Genomic DNA, 8802 nt, shown 5'->3' with positions numbered 1-8802 from the left:
AACAGTTTTACATCGGAAAAACCTACTATTTATCATCACTTGCAGTGGTTTTCAAGACAATTATATTGGACAAACCGGCAACACTATTAGAAAACGAATGACAGTACATAGACAGCAAATTCGAGTCCTTAGTACAAGAATAATCCCACTTAGCGAACATATTGATATATGCGCTGGGTCAAATCATCCAAATTTCGTTATTTTTCCATTTTATCACTGTTCAGATAATACAACGGAACCAATGAGAATTAATAAAGAAAATTATTTCATTAAGAAATACCGTCATAAATTAAATATATGAAATGAGAATCCGGAATGCATTTTTTTTCTTTATAATTATGTACTTTCACTTTCGTTTTAAGTACCTACGTTGTACTATATTATGACGTTCAGGATTAAATAATGATATCGCTAATAGACGTTACCCCTGACGACGTCGCTACAACCATATCCATGAATATCTGTGAAACAGTGAAACCGGAATGAAACTATGGAGAACATTTTTGAACAATTTGATGTCTTAATAGACAAAATGTGAATATTCATATTGAATATAAATATTTAGCCCATTTTCAGCCTTATTTTTTTCATATATATATATATATATAGAAAATAGACCAAAAAAAGAGAAAAAGTATATTTTAACAAAACGCATTTGACTAGCAGGTCGAACAACGGATGTTCTTAAACCCTGCTGACTGCCATTGGCGATTGCCAAATAAACGGATCACTAGATGTAACAAAATTGATCTTAACTATTAATTTAATACCAAACAGAAAACAATAAACTTGCGGAAAAGATAGTATACCGCAAACAAAAGGTGAAAAAATTAGTACACCATATCCGGTTTTCGACAATTAATGATTCTTCAGTGATGTTAGGAATCGAAACAGTATTTGGAAGGCCATATAATTTACCTCAATTTAGGATAGACTCTTGAATTTTGAAGAGTCGAAATAGGATGAACGGATCATATAATACAAGCCCAAACGAAAAAATATAAACAAGTCTAAATTGAAAACTACGTTCAAACCTATGATTGCGTTGGATAAAAACCGCAATTTTTATACGTGTGCATGCAAAACAAATTTCTAGGTAGAGGTGTCTAAATACCGCACAAACAACATTTTCCAAAAGACCCTGCTGACTGCCATTGGCGATTGCCAAATAAACGGATCACCAGATGTAACAAAATGGATCTTAACTATTAATGTAATACCAAACAGAAAACAATAAACTTGCGGAAAAGATGGTATACCGCAAACAAAAGGTGCAAAAATTAGTACACCATATCCGGATTTCGACAATATATATATATATAATTCGTCTAAACAACAGCCCAACAATGTTAGATCTGTATATTTGCGGAAGCAAATTATTTTGTTCTTTCCTGGCCGGGATTCGAACTGCTGCTACTGAGATATTGTGGCACCAAATCGCCTTGCACTATGCCCGACGCGCTAGACCACTCGACCACTTAGGCTCTATATAATAAAGCTTTCGGTGGCCGGGTGTTACCTTTCCTCGTCAGTTTTTATCTAGCATCGTAACACAGTACATGATATATAAAGCATGAAGATGGAATTGTTACAGATCAGCTGAATTATCTATTGTAAAGGATAATATGTCTATTATAATTGAAAGCATTTTTTGATTCAGAAAGATAAAATCTTTTTTTTGGATTTTGAAGAGCATTTTTCCCATCACTAAAAATGATGGTAAAATATATATAAACACCTGGGTTACTTTTGATACTGTCCACTCAGTTACACCCTTAAACTCACCTGTTGTATAGATATTTATTATCCTGTTGTCCGACTTTAGTGGCTCAGCACGAGGTTTTTTGTATTGTAAAGACTGTTTATGACTTTATAACGCTAGCCCATCATTCTCAAACAAGTGAGTAATCTATGCTTAGAATTTTATAACGAAAACCGCCGTATTAAAGTGTATGGAATTATAGCAAAATTCTTGGCTTTATTTGCTACCAAATCCCCATTTTTGATTAAATGCATTGAAATATATAACAGTATTGCTTTGAACAACGTTTCATCTTGGTAAATGTACAAAATGGTACGTCATTCTTAAAACCTTAAAGAAGTTTTTTTATTTTTATTTAGGTGTAAAACCACCAAATGATAGTACGTCACATCCGGTTGCATACCAAAAAAGGGTCGAAAAAAAATATTCCCTTGAATTTGACAGTTGTACGAAATTAATCCTACATTTCATTGCAGTAAAAAAATGTCTGAGTCATAAACATATATCTTGGGTGTTTCAAAGCACCACTATTTTTTTTATTTGGTGTTTCTATAGAATATTTTGGAAACTTGAGTTACATGGTTACTAAAGTTTGTACACAGGAAAAAAAGGGGTGAACATTTGATTGGTTAACTTCTAGTGATGGTTATTTTCTTATATGCAATGAAATGTTATGAAAATTTTGTCTATAGTACTGGACAGGATAAAACTTTACTCATGCCAAGTATTTCTTTATTTGAAACAAAGATAAATTCTGCACAATTATTTGAAAAGTGCAAATTTAACAAAGACTAATAGGGGAAAAACAATGGTGTATTACACCTAAAAAAAATCCTTTCTCTTTAAAATTTTGAGGATATTTTTGTTTAGGCACAATAAATTTTTGGTCACAAAAAATGCAAGTTTTTTAACCTATATTTTATTGGCCGAATGTTTTTAATAACAACTTTTTCTTCCCAAAAAATGAATAAATTTCACACCAATTTGTTTTTTATTTGCACAATTGGGGATTTTTTCTGCCAAATGAATGTTTCGTTTTACATTTTTGTCTTTGCTTAAAGCAAAATAGTCAAAAACTATCTTAAGCTACCTGTCTACTATAATTACACAATTTAGTGTCAACAAACCTTGTACTTTTACTCAGTCAGTTTGAACACGGAAAAAAAAGCGTTGTCCTATATTTTGGACTCGGTAGACGGCATAATTATAGATAAACTCATCATAGATACCAGGATTTAAAATTGTTCGCAAGACGTGGGTTTTTACAAAAGACTCAACAGTGACGCTCAAATCAAAGAAGTTTAAATGCACCGAATTACTGACTACTGGGCTGATGATACTTTCGGGGACTGATAGTCAACCAACAGAGGTATCGACCCAGTGCTGTTCAACATGAAATAATGGATTACCAATGGATGTTAAAGAACGTCTTGTTCTTTTATTCTAAAGTTCATCGGAAGATACCAAGACATTGGTGATAAATATTACGTAACAACTAAACAAAAAATACATGATGGTCTTCAATATAAATAAGAAGATGAGGTATGGGTGCCAATGAGACAACTTTCTATCCAAGTCACAATGTATAAAAAGTTAACAATTATATATCAAAGTACGGCCTTCCACGTGGCGTTTTGGCCAACACCGAACAACATGCTATAAAGGGCCCCCAAACATATGTACTTATTGTAATACAAATTCGATACCGATAAATGACTTTTGTTATTATATATTTCTTGCATAAGTATGTTAAAAATTGTTAATTCTAAAACTTTTATCATCCTTGCCTTTGTTATTACATTCGGAACATTTCTTAACTGTTTATTTTAATTAAGGTACAATGAACCAATTTTGGTTGTTAGCAGTTCCGGGTTTTGTAATTTAGGTATTTCCTAAATGGTAAATGGTAAACCAAATCGGTAAATTAGTTTACCTTAATATAAATACAGCGGATAATTCAAATAAGTATTCAGCAGGATTTACCCTGGGCAAGTAACTTTCGTTAATTCCAAGCGATTTTAATATAAGTATGGATACCAGTTACCAGACCAAGTAGTTACAAGGGAGACGACGTATTACAATGTCTGAAGAGACAACGTCCGTATAATGTGAGTTTGTTAATTCCTTTACAAGTTACACTTAGAAAATAACTTCGTCAGATAAACTTTATAACGAATCTTTTGGTATTGAGTGTTACCATTTGCCGATTATTAAAATACAATTAATACACTTTCTGGGTATATTTTTCCGCTATCCATCTTCTTTAATTCACGAAAAAAGGGTTGATCAGTTACTTAAAATAAATATGTATTAATGATATTTAATGCATATTAAAGTTGATATAACTTGATTTTTGTTTAACGAGTCTGTTATTCATACAAACATTGATACGGATAGTTACCATACAAAACCACAAACTTTCACGGACCAAAAACCTATACCCTAATCTCCCTTTATATTCGAGGTATTACCTTACCAGAAGAACCAACCATATCAGGGTGTCAAAAATTTGTACGGAATTAATTCCAGAGTACCAAGCTACCAAAGACAGAGTTACTGGATGTAAACTTTTATTCCCTCTTTATGACTGATATAATAAAAACATATTCTTATAGCATTATACTATCGCTCGACCGCTCGGTTTTTGTTACAGTGGTGGAAGCGGAGGCACGTACCTACATTTTTATATTCTATAGATAAGTGTAACTATATTCAAAATGAGGTATAAATAATTATAAAGTAAAATGGATAGCGCGGAAGCAGAAAATGAATTTGAGACACCTAAGTTAATTGCCCAGGGTAGACCAGTGCTCATCCGATCTCGGTCCTGTGAAATCTCCATGATCTGACGCCGACCGGAGAGATAAGCATAAGAGTGAACCAAGATCAATGGCCCTCACAAGTGAATTTTAATAGAAACGATAAGGATGGTATGCATCAGACTGACAAACGGCCTTTGTCAAGTGAAGTATCACCGTCGAGGAAAGCGGCCAGTGACCAAGCAAAAAACCCGGAAGTTTCAGATAGGGCAACGGTTATGCATTTAGAAAACAAATGCAGCGTGTACGGTCAAACAGATGGGTGAAGAGTCAAGAACTCTTACGGTTCCTTACAGCAGGAACTCGCCCATGCTGCCAGATAGGTATGAGTTTTGGAGTCAGAAAGAAATGGATAATGCTCAGGAAGACTCCGGTAGTACGAGACGAGTCATGGCATCTTGTGAATCCGATGCCCAACGGGGTAGACGTGTTTGGTGATTTACTTAGACATTTGGACCGGGGCGTACCCCATAACCAGGGGACAACGTACCAAGCATTACCTTTGATGTACCGCGGACGATTCAAAGTAGGGGTTAACGGGACCGACCATGAATATCGTACTGATAAAATAACAAGTAATTGTAGCTATACTAGAGTTATTGATGAACCAATGTTTTAGCGTTATTATTATATTAACTTACAAAATACAAAATATAACAAAATAAAGAAACCAACACTTTATGATGGGGAGGGTAATTGGGAAGACTATTTAGTTCAGTTTGAAAAAATAGCAATTAGTAAATGGTCTGACATAGAGAAAGCTTTAAAACTAGCTACAAGCTTAAGAGCCACCGCCCAAAGTATTTTAACTGATTTAAAACCAGTGATGCAGACCAATTTTCAACAACTGACAGCCGCCTTAGCATCTCGTTTTCAATCAGAAAACCAATCAGAAATGTATAGTCAAAGGGTCAGAGTGTCCTACTTAACCAAACGATAAATTGTTGAAATTATATAACATGTTTTCACGTGCAGAGAAATTTCACTTATGACCAGTGCATGATTGGATTAAATCTTTCTTATTGGTCAATGATCTTACGGGGTCAGCACGAGTTCACGTGTAAGTGCGTTGTGGTCACTTCCTTTTATCATCAGCATTTGATGTGTTAACTTGTGATTCTTATCAAACAATTTGTTAAAAATTTTAATGTTATGGATAATTTTGGACTGGAGTGATTTCATTTTAGCAATTTGAGGTAAAATCGAACTATACTTTTATTTTTTTAGCTATTTTATGCTTACATTCTGAACAAACGTACAGTTAATTTTTTACCATTCTTCCATTCGGATAGATCTCACGATTTTGATTTATGCAAAACATTTAAAGCAGTTAATTGGTCAAAGAGATAGTGGGTAAAATTAATTTTGGTGTTGGTGACGACACTGTGCGTTTGCGATCAAAATGTAATTATTTACCATACTTATAAAAATGATAGCTGATGATTAACCCGATGTTGTAATTTTACAAGTTACTGAATCCTTAATAGCATCCTAATGTTTGCAGAACGTATATCCGCCTTGTGTATCTGTAGGAGACATGGTTCATTTAAATTTAACTACAAATACAAATGTTTTGCATAACGATAATAATACCATACATGATAGAATGCAAAGTTACACACTTATATGCGATGTTATTCACGATTCCATACATTTAAACACTCTCATATGAAAGAGCAAGACAGTTTAAGTTTTAAGGATATGCTATTATTTATTGGGCTACAAACCCATTTGCCTTACTTGTTTGGGTAAGGTGGACGATATTTCAATTGGTGCAGAGAGCTTGGTTGCTTGTACTTATGACCTCTGTGTATTTTCTTTTGCAATTATGTTTTATTTAGTGTTCATTGTTTTATGCTATGTCACGAAACTCACGCTACTTTCGTAAATCTCGTCACGGTTGTTTGTTTGGAGCTTACAATTTTGCAAGTTAGCCTAATCGCTATAATTGTTAGTTTTTTAATTTATGCAGGTGTACCTTGTTTGCTTAATGTTAACGGTATAAAAAGGATATGTCTCTTACCTATATCGCAACCCAATGCTTATTTATTACGAACCAATTTACCTGTCTTTGCCTGTTTGGGTAATGTGGACGATATTTTAATTTTTGCAGAGGGCGAGGTTGCTTGTACTTATGCCCTCTGTGTATTGTTTTTGCAGAGGTCTAGTAGCTTGGTCTATGACCTCTGTGTATTTACTTTTGCAAATATGTTATTATGTAGTAGGTATTGTTTTATGCTTCGTCATGAAACTTATGCTACTTTTGCAGAGGTCGTAGTAGCTTGGTCTATGACCTCTGTGTATTTGCTTTTGTAAATATGTTAGTATGTAGTGGGTATTGTTTTATGCTTCGTCATGAAACTCATGCTTCTTTTTTTTGCAGAGGTCGTAGTAGCTTGGTCTATGATCTCTGTATTGTTTTATGCTTCGTCATGAAACTCATGCTACTTTTAATTATTATTTCGTCATGGTGATTAGTTTGGAATAAATAATTTTTGTAATCAATCCTTTTGCTACATTGAAAGTTGCGATTATTTTGAGACATGTAGCTAGATTCACATGTTTGTCAGTTTATAATACATGTTTTTAATGTATTATTTTATTATAATTATGTTTACTAGTATAATTCATGTAAATGATATAGTTTTGGTTGCGATGAACGTAATTGATAATTGTTATGCCAATACTTATGCATTGTAAGGTCGTTTGCGTTTACTTTTTACTAGATTTATTATTAAAAATAACAATGGACAAGACATACTGATAATATTTTAAAGTTCATACTCTTCATTTAATACATTATATATAAAAATCATGTCTGTTTAATGGTTGATTATTGAAGAAGACGACACTATGATAATTAAATCATCGCATACTATTCCTTAACATGCGTTATGTGTGTGGTCCTAGAGTAAGATCAAGTTTGTTTTTTAATAAGAATCTAAGTTTTTCCATTCTTTTACATTCTAATTTTGTTTATTTCATGCTTTAACTATGGACAAAGAGCGCTGGGTCTGGTATTGATCTACGAAAGAACTTTTTCCCATTGAAGGACATGTGCAATAAAGCGTGATATCAACAACTTACATATACTTTCATATATCAGCGGTATGCCATAGTTCCGATAATACAAACATACGAATGTTGATGGGTTGCTGTTTCACTGACATTATTAAATGACACATACCTAATTTTGAGATTAGAATTTTGATCAAGACGTGCGAGTCATATCAACAAGAATCATTGACTTACCAAAGCCTACTTTGACTGTTTTATAAATACAAATTTACAAAATACGACTTTGATCAGCATTTGGATACACAACTGGACCCTGGTTCCAATGAAATTCTAAAGCACCAATTGCTATTATTCCACCATCTCTTTACGTGGCTATGTCGTTAATTGTCTTGGACTCTCGTAACTATACAGCACTTAGTTTTAGAAGAAGGAAAAACAAAGACTTCTGCTGCAGTTCATGGATGAAATTGTCCTATCCGTGATTCAAGGATTGAAGTCAAATGTTTATGGAATTTTACAGCATAAAAAGAATTAAGTTAGTAACAGAACTTTATGCTTCAGCTGTTTCGGGTCAGTATTGCCTGACAAAACGTTTATGATCTTTATTTCATACATTTACAACTACCTTGTTTTGGGTCAGCATTGCCTGCCAAAACGTTTTATGATCTTAATTTCATTCAACTACAACTGTCTTGTTTGGGTCAGCATTGCCTGCCAAAACGTTTTATGATCTTTATTTCATATAATTACAACTGTCATGTTTTGGGTCAGAATTGCCTGACAAAACGTTTACTAGTATATGATCTTTAGTAAAAAAATGTTATGCTTCTGTTTTGGGTCAGTCTTGCCTGCCAAAACGTTTATGCTCTTTATTTCATACAACTACAACCGTATCTTGTTCTGGGTCAGTATTGCCTGCCAAAACGGTTTATATGATTGTTAGTAATGAAATGCTATGCTTCTGTTTTGGGTCAGCATTGCCTGCCAAAACGTTTTATGATCTTTATTTCATATAATTACAAATGTCTTGTTTTGGGTCAGCATTGCCTGCCAAAACGTGTACTAGTACTAGTATATGATCTTTAGTAATAAAATGCTATGCTTATTTTGGGGTCAGTATTGCCTGCCAAAACGTTTATTATCTTTATTTCATACGATTGGGATCTATATTGCCTATGCCGATGCTGTCTTTACACATTATTC

This window comes from Mytilus californianus, unplaced genomic scaffold (genome assembly GCF_021869535.1).
Source record: "Mytilus californianus isolate M0D057914Y unplaced genomic scaffold, xbMytCali1.0.p SCAF_3, whole genome shotgun sequence".
NCBI lineage: Eukaryota > Metazoa > Mollusca > Bivalvia > Mytilida > Mytilidae > Mytilus > Mytilus californianus.
Note: the sequence above shows the minus strand (reverse complement) of the source record.